Here is a 17,016-nt window from a genome sequence, read left to right as displayed (position 1 = left end):
AATATTCTTTATTATTTACTTAATAAACAAGAATGCATCTTCTAGCAAATATATTTACTTCTTCGTCGATAGGTGGACATAATAAACCCTATAGTTTAAGTAATCTATTCCACTTCAGCGTAACCACCATCGTACTTCGGCGTAGCTATCAACAAGATAGCGTCATAATGCCACCATCGCACGTCAGCGTGTTCAACATCGCACTTCAGCGTCAAATAATCGCACTTCAGCGTCAAATAATCGCACTTCAGTGTCAAATAATCGCACCTCAGCGTGACCATCGCGGTTCGGAGTACTATCGCGGTTCGGAGTACCATCGCGGTTCAGAGTCCTACATACATGTATATTAAAGAGCAGAGTTTTTTTTTTAGATTCCGAAACAAATAAGATAAAACTATAAGCCTAGAGGATGATTGTCTCTATTGATAGGGGATATAAACATATTGTTCATTTTAAATATTAACATTTTTAAGGAAGTTTGTGATTAAAATCGTGAGAGGAAAAGATTACTGTCATAGTTTAAATGGTCGTCGTAAAGATTTATTATCTGATCCATGCCACAATTGTGAAGCAGTTAAATGAAAATTCCTGTCTAGTTAGGTTTGCAAGAGAAGATCGATATGTGGGTAATTGAGTGATAAGATATTAACAATAACATTTTATGGTTAAGAGTGTATGAAAGTTGTAACGTGTCAAGGGTCCGTATCCGAGTTGATTTTAGAGATCTGAGATTCAATATATAGTTTCCCTTCGTTTACAATGCCTTTTATACGCTCTTGCTTAATGAAAGCTCCTCCAGCTCAACTGACTAACCGACTATATCGGTCAAATAAATATAGAATAACCATACATTGTCTCGAAATATCAATGTTATTTGTACAAGGCTTAGAAACAGGTAGAAAGCGAGGCTGTGCCGAGCATTTCTAACTGTTTCGAGCCGAGTACAAATAACATTGATATTTCGAGACAATGTATGGTTATTCTTTATATACTGCAACTCTTATAACTGTTCTAAATGAAGCATTTAGGGTAAAAAACATAATTTCTTAATTTTCAACGGAAGACGTAAAATTGCCGCGAACCTGTATGTTTTATTGACGTCATAAATAAAACTCTACGGAAACATATTGTCAACGTCATAAACAAGGTGATATACGGTCAGTGACTGTATATCACATATATGAATATACGGTCAATGCAATTTGACTGCTCAAATAGCACAGCTGCAGTATATATACCAATATCTACTTGTTCAATAGCTCTGTAGATCCTAGCTCAACATACTCACTAGCGCTGTAGCTCTACTGGCTCACAAAATTTCGTTCTCAAATAGTTGGCTCAACAGGCTCGCTATATAATTGCTCTTCCCGCTAATTCTTTATCTTAATCAACGAATCTCTTCTAGCTCTATAGTTCTTCCGCTTTTTTCGATGCAGCACACTTATAGCGTACGACAATTCTTCTGCTAAGTTTCAGTTATTGGAAAGACTTGATCAGTCAATTCATTGTTTGGTAAGCAGGTATTTATTTTATCCCTTATTCGTGAGATCTGATTGTAATACCGACCCTGACTGACTGTTGACGGCTGTTTATATACATTTCCCTGGATGATTGCGATATACCAATATAGGACAATACCATTACCCTGTATTGCCTAGTAACGAGGGTGTTCCAACCCTTGACGTGTCAATCTTTAACGGACTGTGCCATATAGAGCATATCATAGAAACAAGGGATGTCAAGTAAATGATTAACCTCACTGTAACTTAGATAAAATGTAACTTATAAATACCATGACGTTTAAGGTAAGTATTACATTAGATAAGGAAATTGTTACTGTAGCTTTTAATTCCAATGTTTTGAGTTTCAAATACAAAAAAGACAGTAACTACCGACTTCGCCCTATTTAATGCATAGACGTCCAAAAGCCATTCCTCACAAAGATTTAATGAGTAGTAATTAGGGATTTAGCCAGAATATTGAAAACCCCCAAAAATTATAACAATGACAAAGTCCATGTTTTTGTAAGTCCCTCTCCGCCAAAATTAAAACCACCCCCTAAGAAAAATCCTGCAAACGAATTTGAGCAAACCCATTAAAATGTGGAGTAATCTGCTGATACGGTTACAGAACCCTCGGAACTCATTCTAATAAAAACAAAACAGGATAGTCACAAAAAATATATGCTTAGATTTCTTTCAAAAAATAATTCATTCACGTTTGATATAAACATGTTATAGAAACGTAATTTTTCACATTCTTGCGCTTGTCCTTCGATCTTAGGTAGGCATTTCTGTCTTTAACACCACATTGTCAGAATACATGTAGCATATTAACATAATGTGCCTTAACATAGTTTTAAACACGGAAAATTAACAAAATATGAATCTCCATCAGTATTTTGACTTAATAGTTCTGTTATATCAGTTCGTTCTTACCCATGCTACATATATTTTGTTATGTGTGGCTTTTCACATAAAAAAACTTACAACTAAGGATGTTCGCTCCTCCTGGTTTTGAATTTTGCCAGATATACGGAATCCCCGGTTTTACACATGTTCTGCTTTAGAAAAAATGCCTGCCAACCCCTTCTTTTCTTTTAATAGTTTTGTCGAGCCTGCGTCTTTTTTCGCACAAAGCTCGACATAAGGATACGAACTCCCCGGCAGTTCCAGTTCCGATCCGCATACGGGCCCGAATACTACTCTACACTAATCACTGCCTTCGGCTTTTTTCGTTACGCGCTCTTCAAGCGGTTTGACCCGGATTGACCTTTTGTTGCTACTGAAGCAAATATGGCTGAACATTGATGAATGAGGATAATTGTTATTAACTTTACCAGTATATATGAATAAAAACACTAACCGTAAGTAAAATGCACTCAATCCAAATAATTTTACAAAATAAAAATTTGCAAATTTCTGTATCGTTAGGTCGAAGAATTCAATTCTGGCATGAAAACTCGATCGACTTTGTTGCATTATGCAAAAAAAATCTTCGTCAATGAAGAAACATAAAATATGATCTTCTCGTCTGTGAAGTTGAAAGAACACTTAACGCTATAGCTTTTGATATTAAATTGGACATACTTTTAATAAACTGGCACCCAATCATCAGCTAATAAACTCGTTTGAAGAACAGAATACAATGCTGGGAGAGTGGCTAAATTTTACCCGAGAAGCTGCTCCATGTGGAATTAAAGATATTTTACAAAAGACAAATTTGGACTCTATAGGGATAAATTTAGGATTTCCTGGGAAAGGGGTGCAAATAATGCCAAATTGACACATGGCTTCAAATACATTATTTAAACGAACTTCAGTAAGGGCTGTATTACATGACTTGCATGTATATTATATTAAGACTCTGTTTACTCACCAATCTCCGAATTTCTCAAAACTCAATTTAGATTTCATGGATAAAAAAAATAAAACAATCATAAATTATTATAATTGAAAAATAATATAGGGTAACACACACATTACTAAATTTGTTATGCAATTTGCTTTTATTATATATATGTCGCCATGGTCATGTATGTATTAATTTACAATATTCTGGATGGGAGCATTTCCATTTCGATATTACTATATTTTATTGAATTATTATCCAGTCAATTTATAGTCTATACAATATAATAATAATTACCCCCCCCCCCCCAAAAAAAAAGTAAAATCTTTATAATTTTGGTCCAATTATTTTGTATTCTATTTACCCTTTAAGAACCACATTTAGGCCAAATAAATAAATATGTGTGTTTCCTATTTCCCTCTGTACTAAACCCTATATGTTTTAAGCTTGGAAATAGCTGCCTACCTTAAAGTTTTTTTTGTAATTTTTCAATAAGCACTGTTTAAGTCAGAATATCTCTCCCTTAGACTCAATGTAAAAAAAAAATGTTGAATTACATAAATTCCCTACCTACGTACCATTTATTTTCAAAGATGTAATAGGAAACACACACAGTATTTTATTTGGCCTTAGCCCTTATATATACAATGTACATGTACTCTTAATAAACCTTTTATTCCTGCAATAAAAAACACTTTTGACTATAATTCTAAGACGCCAGTAATCAATTCTAATGTTTTTATTTTTATCTTACAGATGGTGACAAAAAAGATAACAACACAGTGTTAAGATTGAATCAGAATGAATAAAACAAAAAGATTATAATAGGTATTGGTTTTTTTTTTAAATATTTTTATTTGCATGGATTAATTACTTTATCAATTTATAAAAAAAATACTATTTAATTATCCTGCCTTGCATGGAATAAAATGACAACTTACATTGTTCTAAAAAAAAATGTTTGTAAATAATGAGTAAAATTAATGCTCAATAACAATGTTTAAAATGTTAACATGAAAACTGATTTTGATTTGAAGCCATATTTTATGAAATTGATTAATGTAGACAAATCTTTTTTATAGTTACAAATGTAGGTGACACTTAAACACTCAATATCTTTCTTTAATTAGTATAGTAGGATGATACAGATTGATGCCTGTGAAAGAATTATAAAAAAGGTTGCATTCAGTTTTTTATTGTCAATAATACTTCTCTCCCCCTATTTTTCAAACTTTTTATATATATGTTAAATAATGCAGGTCCTTGCATTTCAACAATTTATTTTTAGTTATACTCATTTTATTATTTCATTATTACTTTCAGCTCCCTCAACCAGAAGAACTATGAACACAGTTATTGATTTCTATGTTTCCTTGGAGATTTTAACAGTTATTGTTAAAACTTGAAATCTAACAGAATGAAAATTTGAGAAAATTTACATATACAGTGTACATGTACATGTAGCTTCAATATAAATCAACTGATACACCGTAAGTATGTCTTCTATATATGAAAGTTATAAATTGGTTTGTTTACAAAATTTATTTTTTACTAGATATATTTGAGTAAATGCCGGACCAAATTATATATTAAAGCAAATACTCACAAACGTTTTTTTTTTTTAAATTACTAATATTTCCTATATGGTGATATAAATTATATGATCAAATTGTGGATACAACTACATGGTTTATGCTATAAACTGTGAATATAAAAAAAGAGTATGTTGTATGATTGCCAATGAGAAAACTCTTCCAACAAGAGACCAAATGACAGAAGTTAACAACTGTAGCCTATAGTAGGTCATAGTACAGTCTTAAACAATGAGTAAAGCCCATACCACTCAGAGAGCTATAAAATACACTGAAATGACAAATGTGAAACAATTAAAACTAGAAATTTGGCCTAATTTATCATACATGTATGTACAAAATAATGAACGAAAAACAAATATGTGACACATCAAACAACAACCACTGAATTAAAGGCTCCTGATTTGGGACAGACACAGACATACATAATGTATCGGGTTAAACATGTTCGCTGGGACCCAACCCTCCCCTTACCTGGGACAGTCACTGTGGTGTAAGAGTACAAAATAAAAACAAACTGTAAAATTCAGTTGAAAAAGACTTAAATCTTAACTCATCATGAGATGGATACAAGTAGAAATAAATAAAACCAAGAAAAAGGGGGCATGGTCAGGTACTATTACATACAAACAACTGAAAGACACTTAGTATAGATCTAGATTATTTACTCTAAGCACACTCAAGCTTAATAGATGTGAAAAATACCCTAAATCTGATAGGTCCTGCAACTTTTGAAAGAGACTCCAAAAAATTACTTATAAAGGGAACTCAATCTAAATTTTGTGTTAAAATTTCATGAGAAATTGTTCAAAGCAAAGGAGAAGGGCATTAAAGGACTATTTTTTGTCCAAGAATATAAACTATTCCAAAAAGCCCCATGATGTTTGGAATTACATAAATTTAAGAAACATGAATTAAAAACATAATATTTTTTATACGACCGCAAAAATTAAAAAATTTTTGGTCGTATATTGGTATCACGTTGGCGTCGTCGTCGTCTGCATGGTCGTCCGAATACTTTTAGTTTTCACACTCTAACTTTAGTAAAAGTGAATAGAAATCTATGAAATTTTAACACAAGGTTTATGATCACAAAAGGAAGGTTGGGATTGATTTTGGGAGTTTTGGTCCCAACATTTTAGGAATTAGGGGCCAAAAAGGGCCCAAATAAGCATTTTCTTGGTTTTCGCACTATAACTTTAGTTAAAGTAAATAGAAATCTATGAAATTTTGACAAAAGGTTTATGACCACAAAAGGAAGGTTGGGATTGATTTTGGGAGTTTTGTTTCCAACAGTTTAGGAATTAGGGGCCAAAAAAGAGCCCAAATAAGCATTATTCTTGGTTTTCGCACAATAACTTTAGTATAAGTAAATAGAAATCTATGAAATTTAAACACAAGGTTTATGACCATAAAAGGAAGGTTGGGTTTGATTTTGGGAGTTTTGGTCCCAACAGTTTAGGAATAAGGGGCCCAAAGGGTTCAAAATTAAACTTTGTTTGATTTCATAAAAAATTGAATAATTGGGGTTCTTTGATATGCCGAATCTAACTGTGTATGTAGATTCTTAATTTTTGGTCCCGTTTTCAAATTGGTCTACATTAAGGTCCAAAGGGTCCAAAATTAAACTTAGTTTGATTTAACAAAAATTGAATCCTTGGGGTTCTTTGATATGCTGAATCTAAAAATGTACAGTATTCAGCAATAGCAAGAAATCTTCAATTGCACAGTATTGTGCAATAGCAAGAAATTTTCAATTGCACAGTATTGCGCAATAGCAAGAAATCTTCAATTGCACAGTATTGTGCAATAGCAAATATTTTCAATTGCACAGTATTGCGCAATAGCAAGAAATATCTAATTGCAATTTCAATTGGAGTTATCTTTCTTTGTCCAGAATAGTAGTTGAATCAACTTAAATCATTGTTTTATACAATATATATAATTGATATTTCAATTGGAGTTATCTTTCTTTGTCCAGAATAGTAGTTGAATCAACTTAAATCATTGTTTTATGCAATATACAATGTATATTCACTTTTACTACCAACTGATAAATTAAAACAATCTTTACCATTCAGTGATAACAAGCACTTTATTTTACATTTTAATATTTTATGATGTATTTAAATGAGTAGTTATTGTTGCAAACTCCATTATTAGAAATTTGAATTGAGATCAGTTTTGGAAAAAGGGAAAGGTGGATGTGAAAAAAAAAATGGAGGGGGGGGGTTAAATTTTTCTCATTTCAGATTTCATAAATAAAAAGAAAATTTCTTCAAACATTTTTTTGAGAGGATTAATATTCAACAGCATAGTGAATTGCTCAAAGGCAAAAAAAATATTTTAAGTTCATTAGACCACATTCATTCTGTGTCAGAAACCTATGCTGTGTCAACTATCTAATCACAATCCAAATTTAGAGCTGAATCCAGCTTGAATGTTGTGTCCATACTTGCCCCAACCGTTCAGGGTTCAACCTCTGCGGTCGTATAAAGCTGCGCCCTGCAGAGCATCTGGTTGTCTGATAAGGTCACAATTACATCATGAAGACGAGGACAAATATAGAAATTATGCAGTTTCCAAAACAACAAAATAATTTAAGAAAACCTTTATTATAACTATTGACATAATCTCACTAAATATAATTTTTTTCTTGGATGGGCACATTACAGTCTAAAATATAATTTTATTTGACAAAAAACAAAGAAAATTAAGAAATTTTACAAATTTGGTCTAAGTTTATTGCCATGGTAACTGATTAGTTGTAAAAAAAACCCCATTATTTTCTGAATATGGTGTACCTTAGTCTAGTTTGGACAAATTTTGAAATATTTAGGATAACTGTTAAATTAGCAGTAATATCTGGGCCAAATAAAAACCTTTTTTAGTTAGCCCCTACTACTTTGAGATATTGAACAAAGTGTTGCCATAATGATTTTAAAGGATGGATGGACAAACAATGGCATACCATATACATCCCTTACCTACCAGAAGTTACAAAGTTATAAAAAAAATGTTTATATATTTTCAGATCACAATTATGTCAACCTAATCATTGGAAGTTTATCAAGTTACATGAGAAGCATTGAAAGCCTGCAGAGATTCTACATGTATAAATAAATGGAATAGACTCACACTTAAAAATAACTTTTACACAAGACTAATGCACTCTCAAACAAGGATTATTCATGTTTTCAATGAGTGAATTGAAGTGCATACTAGCTGCTCATGAAAATTTGTGTGCATTTTTTAAATATTTATTTTCGTTTTATTGATTGTTGTTTTCAAAAATTTGTATGTCTTCATAAATTAATCATGAACATACATGTATTGTTGTTAATAATTAAAATAGATATAAAGAATATTTTTATCTCAGTTTTAGCCAAATGATACAGTTAAATCTGATTTAACTTCTTTCCAAATATATAAACATATGAATACAAGGAGATTTGGGGTATAGGTTCATTGGACAGCATCCCAACAACAACAAAAAACCACAAGACTAAAGTTGATTACAATTTTCCAAAACAGAATAGTTTCAATTGGCCATTCATCAAAAAGTGTGAATATATTTATAGCCCAACAAATAAAGATCTGCTATCAACAAAAAGAAAACAGTAATAAAATTATCTCGCAAATGAATTATTTTTGTGTAAACAGGGTTAACCCGATCTCAAAATGGATACATTATAAACACTTTTGATTAAATAGTAGATTTTATGCATAAAAAAATGCAGTATTACAACTGCTTTTACTACAATGACATTCATTTTTGTCATGAATTTGATGTTAAAATAATTATGGCATATATTACCATATGAGATATTCAAGCTCCATGTAGCTTCCAGGTTTTTGTCAAGCGTGCGACTTTTGTCGCAGAAAGCTTGACATAGGGATAGTGATCTGGCGGCGGCTGTGTATGCTAACTTCTTAAAAGCTTTATATTTTAGAAGGTGGAAGACCTGGATGCTTCATACTTTGTATATAAATGCTTCATGTTACAAAGTTTCCATCAGTCACATGTCCAATGTCCTTGACCTCATTTTCATGGTTCAGTGACTACTTGAAAAAAGTTAATATTTTTTGTAATGTGAAATTCTCTCTATCATAAGTAAAAGGATAACTATATTTGGTATGTGCATAGCTTGCAAGGTCCTCATGCCCGTCAGACAGTTTTCACTTGACCTCATTTCATGGATCAGTGAACAAGGTTAAGTTTTGGTGGTCAAGTCCACATCTCAGATACTATAAGCAATAGGTCTAGTATATTCGGTGTATGGAAGCACTGTAAGGTGTACATGTCCAACTGGCAGGTGTCATCTGACCTTGACCTCATTTTCATGGTTCATTGGTCAAAGTTAAGTTTTTGAGTTTTGGTCTTTTTTTTCTAATACTCTATGCAATATGTCAACTATATTTGGTGTATGGAAATATTTTATGATCTATATATCAGTTGCGCAGGTTTTATTTGACCTTGACCTCATTTTCACAGTTCATTGCTCAGTGTTAAAGTTTTGTGTTTTGGTCTGGGTTTTTTTAAACTATAAGCTATAGGTCAATTATATTTGTTGATTGGAAGAATTGTTAGCTGTACATGTCTGCCTGGCATGGTTCATCTGACCTTGACCTCATTTTCATGGTTCATTGGTCAATGTTAAGTTTTCTTGGTTAATGTTAAGTTTATGTGACAGTTGAAATAAAGCTTTATATCTAGGACTATCAACATAATATCAATGATTAGTAAAGAAGGCGAGACATTTCAGCGTGTGCACTCTTGTGTTTCCTTACTGAATAAAAATTATGAGATTTCAATTGCTAGTGAGACAATAATTTAGCAGTGACAAACAGGCAATTGGACCAGATTCCTTTTTAAAGTTTTTGAAATATAAGCAATTGATTTACAGTACATATATTCATCACTGGTTTAATGCACACAACTACAATAACAATTATTGTTAATGCCAAGAGTATCAGGACATAATTTGGGTGTAATAGCTACCAAGGTATCTGTTAGCTTAAAACCCAGTCCCCAATCATGTATATTAAATAATTGAAATTGGTTAATGTGCAGTAAAAGTAAAGAGTATATGTACAATAATGTAAGAGAGAAGGGGTCAAGATAATGTTTTGATGAGCAGTAATAAAAATACAATAAAAATTAATGCAGCAAGGTTCAGTATTTCAGTATTTCAAAGAATTATTTCATAGGTGTCTAGGTAAAATGTTTGAACAAGAATAGGATTCATAATTATAATCATAATTATAAGGACCATTACACCTACATATACCATTCATCTATTAAAAGGGGGGCAGGTTTGTTTTCTCTCTCTGAAGTAACATAAATTTAAACTGCATTGATCAATTTGTTTTATACAACTGCTAGAAATTTGTGGCTGTGTAATGGTATGGTGATGTCATCATTGGGAGACATTTAGTTTTTAGACAATAACTAAAATATAAGAGAAGGGATCTGTACAAGATGGTCCAACCGGTCCAAAATTAAAGTTTTTGTTTGATTTTTATAAAAAATAAATATTAAGGTTTTTTTGTTATGCTGAATCTAACCATGAATTTAGATTTTGAGCCCCATTATTAAATTAGTCCACATTGAAGTCCTAAGGGTCCAAAACTAAACTTAATTAGTTTTCATTAAAAGTTCAATTCTTCTGATTCTTTGCTGAATCTCAACATGTATTTATATTTTGAATATTATACCATATTACATGTACATATTATAAGGGAAATATCCAGTTTTAAAATTTAAAGTTCTTAGTCCACATTCAATCTGTGACAGAAATCAAGCTATGTCAAATATATATATAATCACAATCCAAATTGAGAGCTGTATCAAGCTTGAATGTTGTGTCCATTATTGTTCAGGGTTCCACCTCTGGGTAGTATCTAGCGGCACCCAACCATGCCAACAGAGCATTATATTTTGGAAGGAACAAACTTATTTTAACAATTCACTTTTGAAAACAATTGTTATAGATACAACGTACATAAATGCTGATTTCATGAATTTTCTTGTTTCATTACACCTCTGTCATGATTGATGAAAAGAAAGACTGACCATATTCATACTTGAGTTGATGATGTCATAAAAAAGTTCAAGCGGTGGATGTGTGGTTGTTCACAAATAAAATAAAACTGAATAAACATTATAATTGCTATTGTAGGTAAGAAAATCTGGAACACATGTTAAAATATGTCACATTTTGTAAGGTTTGACATGACAAAATGACTGAGATTACTAAATAAGTTTTAGTCATTGCAGACTGTGGCACATGCAGGTTATACCTTATGACCTATAGTTGCTTAAATCAATATCATTTGAACTTTGGTGGATAGTCACATTAGCAATCATACCTGAACTCCATATTTTAATCATCATGTATATTACAGCACATAATGTGTTAAGAGTTCCTGTTCCAATCATTGTATAAATATCAAATGGCCAATATATTATGTGCTACTCAAGTTAGTGAACATATTGAAGGGCAAGTTAACATGGTCATTTGTTAATTAGTCACAAATGTGTTCACTATATGTCAATGATGCAAACTTTAAAGTTTATATATGTAGGGTTGTAGTCTAACTGACAACCTCTTTACTTCATACTGAGAATGTCTTGTCATAGTGAAAGTACAAAAGTGAAAAGAATGAAAATGGCACATTTTTATGTTTATGTTATTTGCAAACACTTTTCCCAGAGAACCTTACTTCTATCTGGTATTTTTTACTAACAATGTTAAACCTTGAACAGAAATGATATGAACCTACAGTCTGATATTACATGGGAAGGGGCACTGACTGACCTAAAAAAAAAGGGGGGGGGGGTGTTTCTAGTCATGCTTCAGTGATTCCCTATATAATAAACCAACATTTTCTAGGGAAAAAAGGGGGGGCTGGGCCACCCTGGATCTGACTATAAATGGATAAAAGATGCCCCTTTATGTTCATAATCATGATAATGAGAAAAGGAAACATGGAAAGGCTTGCATAATTTGGTAGACCAAACTTCCTCCGTTGACAACCGCATATTCATTCAAATCATCATTTGTACCTGTCCAAGTTTATGTTGCAGCATTTGGGCTTGTTTTCCCTTTGGACTTAGGAGGGACTATGCGCCTAACATACATTTCAATTATATATCTGATTCACGTTTCCCTCCATGTTTACTTTCCAAAGGGTTCGGGGAGATAACTTAGATAAGAATGCACACATAATAAAGGTCCTGTGTGGGACGTAAATTTAATGCTCATTTTTTAAATCTAGGAAAAGTTGTTTAAATTTTGGGAAGAAATTATCAAATTGAAGTTTTTCAAGCCGGTAACTAATGGTTCTGAGGAAATTTATTGCGTAGATAATCGTTCCAAAATTTGGAACGAATTTCGAAAGCCGGTGGCAGTGATTGATGGAGTAAGGGAAAACAGTTCCGGAACGGAAACGATCACTGTCCGGAGTTTGATAAGGATAGTTATCCGGCAGTGACGTAAAAGCTTTATATTTTAAAAGGTGGAAGACATGGATGATTCATACTTTGTCGAAATTTCCGTCTACAACATGTCCATTGTCCTTGGCTTCATTTAAATGGTTCAGAGACTACTTTTAAAAAAATGTTAAGATTTTTTTTAATGTTGATTATTCTCTCTTAATATGAGTACTAAGATAACTATATTTGGTATCTTTGTACCTTGATGATCAATAGATATAAGAAGATGTGATATGAGTGCCAATGAGACAACTCCCCATTCAAGTAACAATTAATAAAAGTAAACCATTATAGGTCAAGGTAAGGCCTTCAACACGGAGCCTTGGCTCACACCAAACAGCAAGCTTTAAAGGGCCCTAAAATTCCTAGTGTAAAACCATTCAGACGGGAAAACCAACGGTCTAATTTTTGTAAAAACAAGAAACGAGAAACACGTATGAAATTCATAAACAGACGACAACCACTGTACATCAGATTTCTGACTAAGGATAGGTGCAAACATTTGCAGCGGGATTAAACGTTTTAATGGTACCAAACCTTCTCCCTTTTCTGAAACAATAGTATAACATCACATCATAGAAAGACAAACTATAAAATATCAATTTGTAGGCTTAACTCACTAAAAACGCAAATTAAACACAATACAAAGTCCATATATCAGATATTATAAGCAATAGGTCTACTTTATTTTGTGTATGGAAGGATTGTAAGGTGTACATGTCCAACTGGCAGGTGTCATCTGACCTTGACAGCATTTCCATGCTTCAATGGTTATAGTTAAGTTTTTGTGTTTTGATCTGTTTTTCCAATACTGTCCAATATAGTAAAAAGTACATGTCAAACTGGCAGTGTCATCTTACCTTGACCTCATTTTCATGGTTCAGTGTTCAAAAGTTAAGTTTTTAAGTTTTGGTCTTTTTCCTAATGTTATATGCAATAGGTGAACTATATTTGGTAATAGAAGTATTTTATGATGTACATGTCCAACTGGCAGGTGTCATCTGACCTTTTCCTTATTTTCATGGTTCAGTAGTTATAGTTAAGTTTTTTGTGTTTTGGTCTGTTTTTCTTATACTGTCTACAATATTTGGTGTATGGAATGATTGTAAGGTGTACATGTCCAACTAGCAGTGTCATCTGAACTTCTCCTCATTTTCAAGGTTCTGTACACAGGCACTTGTCTCAGAATTTTTTTTCCTATATACCTTAATATAACACAAGGTACTTAACTTGTATTTCAGAAAAGTGTCAGGCGATGACGAAATTACGTTATATGCCGCTTTCTAGGCTGTCAACTCCACTAAAACTTGTTATATCGTCAATCTAAATTGATTTAAATTTGTCTTTGCAATGGTTTATAACATGCCTACAGTTGTCGGAATCATTCGAAGCAATCCTATCCAAGTATGTCAATCGTATTAATTTTGCTAACCGCTGATGAATTGGCAATAAACGCGTCACGTCTCCTTATATATCTCGGTTTCCGATTGGTAAATTTTATGGGAAAGTCTAAATGATTCTCGGAGTTAGCTGATCTTGTTTCATTTCATAAGTAAAGTGAAGAGAGAGTCTGAATGACATTAACGGCATGGGAAAAGTTGTATCTAAAAAAGGAAAATCGTCACTTATAAGACTATGGCATGGTATTGGTTGCAAAAAAAATATATTTTTCATTTAAATGCAATATTTTTTTTATTTAAATGCTACATTTTTTCATTTAAATGGTATAATTTTTCATTTGAATGTTATAAAATTTTCTTTCAAATAGTATAATTTGTCTTTCAAATGGTATAATTTTCATTCAAATGCAATATCAATTATTCAATTGGTATAATTGTTTTTTTATTTATATGCAATAATTGCATTATGGGAAATTCTTTGACGCCTTAAGGTCAAATTTGCAACAACGTTTGTGATTGGTCGATAATTGTTTGGATTTCTCCCCTTTCTTTCTAAACTTGAGTGACCAAGATTTAAAAAAAAAAAACGCGTCAGAGTATCACCACTCTAACTTGATATGTCTTTCTTGCGAGTTCGTACACTGGCTATTAATGCCAAGAATGGCATTTAGTCTACACATTGAAAAAAAAATTGTATATAGATTTATATGCAAGTATATCGTTTTTTTTTTAAAAATAAATTAGACTTTGAATGGTGTTACATGAGCCATTTATGGTTTTCTGTTCGGTTTGAGCCAAGGCTCCGTGCTGAAGAACGTACTTTGACCTATAATAGTTTACATTTACAAATTATGACTTGGATGAAGAGTTGTCTCGTCGGCACTCATACCACATCTTTTTTTTATATCTATATACAACGTAAACCAGACGTTTCTCAGACTGTTTTTTTTTAAATCCTTTGCCGCGCGTTTGGTACTTATTGATAACTCAACTTTGAAGAACAATATTTATTTCAGTTCTAGTTGTTATTACTAGTAGCTTTGAGCAAATTTCCAGTTTTTGCAAATACTCTTATGTCGGTGCTTTGTGTCTATTGTCTTAAAATTAGTTTTTTTTTGTGTGTGTCTCGTTCCGATCGTTTGATGTAATCTAATTACAACTGATTGTGCAGGTTGTTATTTTACTGTACTGTTACACCACTGTCCCAGTGTTGGGATGGATTTAGTGTTCACAAACATGTTGTTGTACTGTTACACCGCTGTCCCAGATTAGGGGAGGATTTGGGATCCCGCTAACATGTTTAACCCAGCCACATTCTGTACGTATATGCTCGTCCCAAGTCAGAAGCCTGTAATTCAGTGGTTGTATTTTTTTGCTTTGTTATAAATATTTGTGTTCGTTCATTTTTTTGTACATTAATACTGCCGTTAGTTTTCTCGATTGAATTGTTTTACATTTTTGATTTCTGGGCCTTTTATAGTTGCCTATGCGATGTAGGCTTAGCTTATTGTCGAAGGCCGTACGGTGACTATATTCAGATTGAAATGAATAATAATGCCCTCTCTTCCCTTCCCCATCCTTCATTTATAAATTTAAACTGACCACCACGGAGTAGCCCAATAGTGTTGAAAGTAGCGTTAAACAGCAATCAATCAAAATCCCTTCCGTAGAATATCAAATAATTGTCCATTAACAGTTATTGTCCGTGTAGTTATTATATTCATCCAGCTTCTCGTCCTACTGTCATACAATAAAAACGTTTATAAAACAGATCACATTCTAATATATCTACATTTATAAATTTCATTGTTATGTGCCGCTGCCGTAAATTAACCTATCATAAAGAAGAGGTGGAAGAGAGCCAGAAGATCTTCCCAATGCAAAAAAACAACAGAAATAGACTTCTTGTGGCTCACTTCAGAAAAAAAAAACCAAAAAAAAAAAACAACAACAAAAAAACGCGACCAATTAATTTGTTTTTAAAAACGCCTTGCCCCTAACTTTTTTTCCAAATATTATAGTGTTATTAACTGGCTGTTTCTATTTTGGCACTGGTATAAGGTGTGCTGTATACGTATTGGCCTCGAGACCCGTGAAAAATAGATAAGTGGCGGGATCAAACCTATAGGTAACATAATAAAGAAATGATGAAATAAGTTGATTGATTTTTGGTTGCCTTATGTCCAGTGGAAAATATGTCACGCATATTTATGACAAATGCATACAGATTAAAGATAAAGAATAGAGTGAAATGGTAAAAACTAAAAGAAACTATAGAAACGATCTTTGATCTGAAACCCTCCCCTCACACACACACACCATAACCATTACTGCCAATACTCGCATATATACATCTCTATACAAATATCTAAATTTGAAGCTCCCCCCTCCCACCCAGACACCGAGGTTTTTTTTATCCGCCCCTGTTATATGTGTCTTATTATATACATTTTGTACGGGACTAGATCATAGCTAAACGTAAAATCATATAATTTGTTGGATACCTTATTATATTATATACTGTATCACAAAATAAACTTGTAAACCCCAACCCTCTTTTTCCCAATGAAGTATTGAAAAGTAAATCATTTAAAAAATAAAATATGTTTTGAAATATGCCCTGCATACTTATTTAAGCAATGACAGCTAGTAATTATTGAACTACTGTAGGGCTTGAACAAAATCTATTTAAGGGATTCGGAGATGAGAACAGTAAAAAAAAGCTCAGCAACGAATCCTAAATGTAAAATGATTTGCGGCATAATACACGAGAGCACATATTATAGATAGTATTTAGCATGAAGTTCACGCCTCATACAGTGAAGTCCTATATCATATAGGACTATTGTTAGAACATGGGTAAGTAGCTGGTTCCAATTTATCCTGAATTTAAGAATTAGTTCCGGAGTATAACAGCTTATGTCCCTACTTGTCTTTGGTTCTGCTGTTGTAATTAGGTGATTTTTTCTTCTTCATGTAGCAAAAAAGAGGTGGCTTAGTTCAAATAATTATAACGTCCTGGAAGGCTTTTTATTCTTTTTTCATGTTTGCCTTCCTGCAACGTCTCAGAGGATCAAGAAAAGTAAAAAAAGATATACTAGTAGCACAAAAGAACGTCATGATTACATGTATCTGGACTTAGATGTGGAAAAGGGGATGTAGCTATGTTTTTTTT

General features: G+C 32.5%; 1 long non-coding RNA gene across 1 annotated transcript; it reads left to right on the top strand.

The window, feature by feature from the left end:
- Window positions 1–2,662: 2,662 nt before the first annotated feature.
- On the top strand, window positions 2,663–8,149 carry LOC143056608 (uncharacterized). Its single transcript, XR_012972420.1, has 4 exons — window positions 2,663–2,866; window positions 4,108–4,179; window positions 4,675–4,841; window positions 7,978–8,149. It is a non-coding gene; the product is annotated as an uncharacterized LOC143056608 (long non-coding RNA).
- Window positions 8,150–17,016: the final 8,867 nt, after the last annotated feature.

The sequence above is a fragment of the Mytilus galloprovincialis genome, chromosome 13, assembly GCF_965363235.1.
Source record: "Mytilus galloprovincialis chromosome 13, xbMytGall1.hap1.1, whole genome shotgun sequence".
Classification (NCBI taxonomy): Eukaryota; Metazoa; Mollusca; class Bivalvia; order Mytilida; family Mytilidae; genus Mytilus; species Mytilus galloprovincialis.
This window is presented reverse-complemented; position numbering and strand designations above follow the sequence as displayed.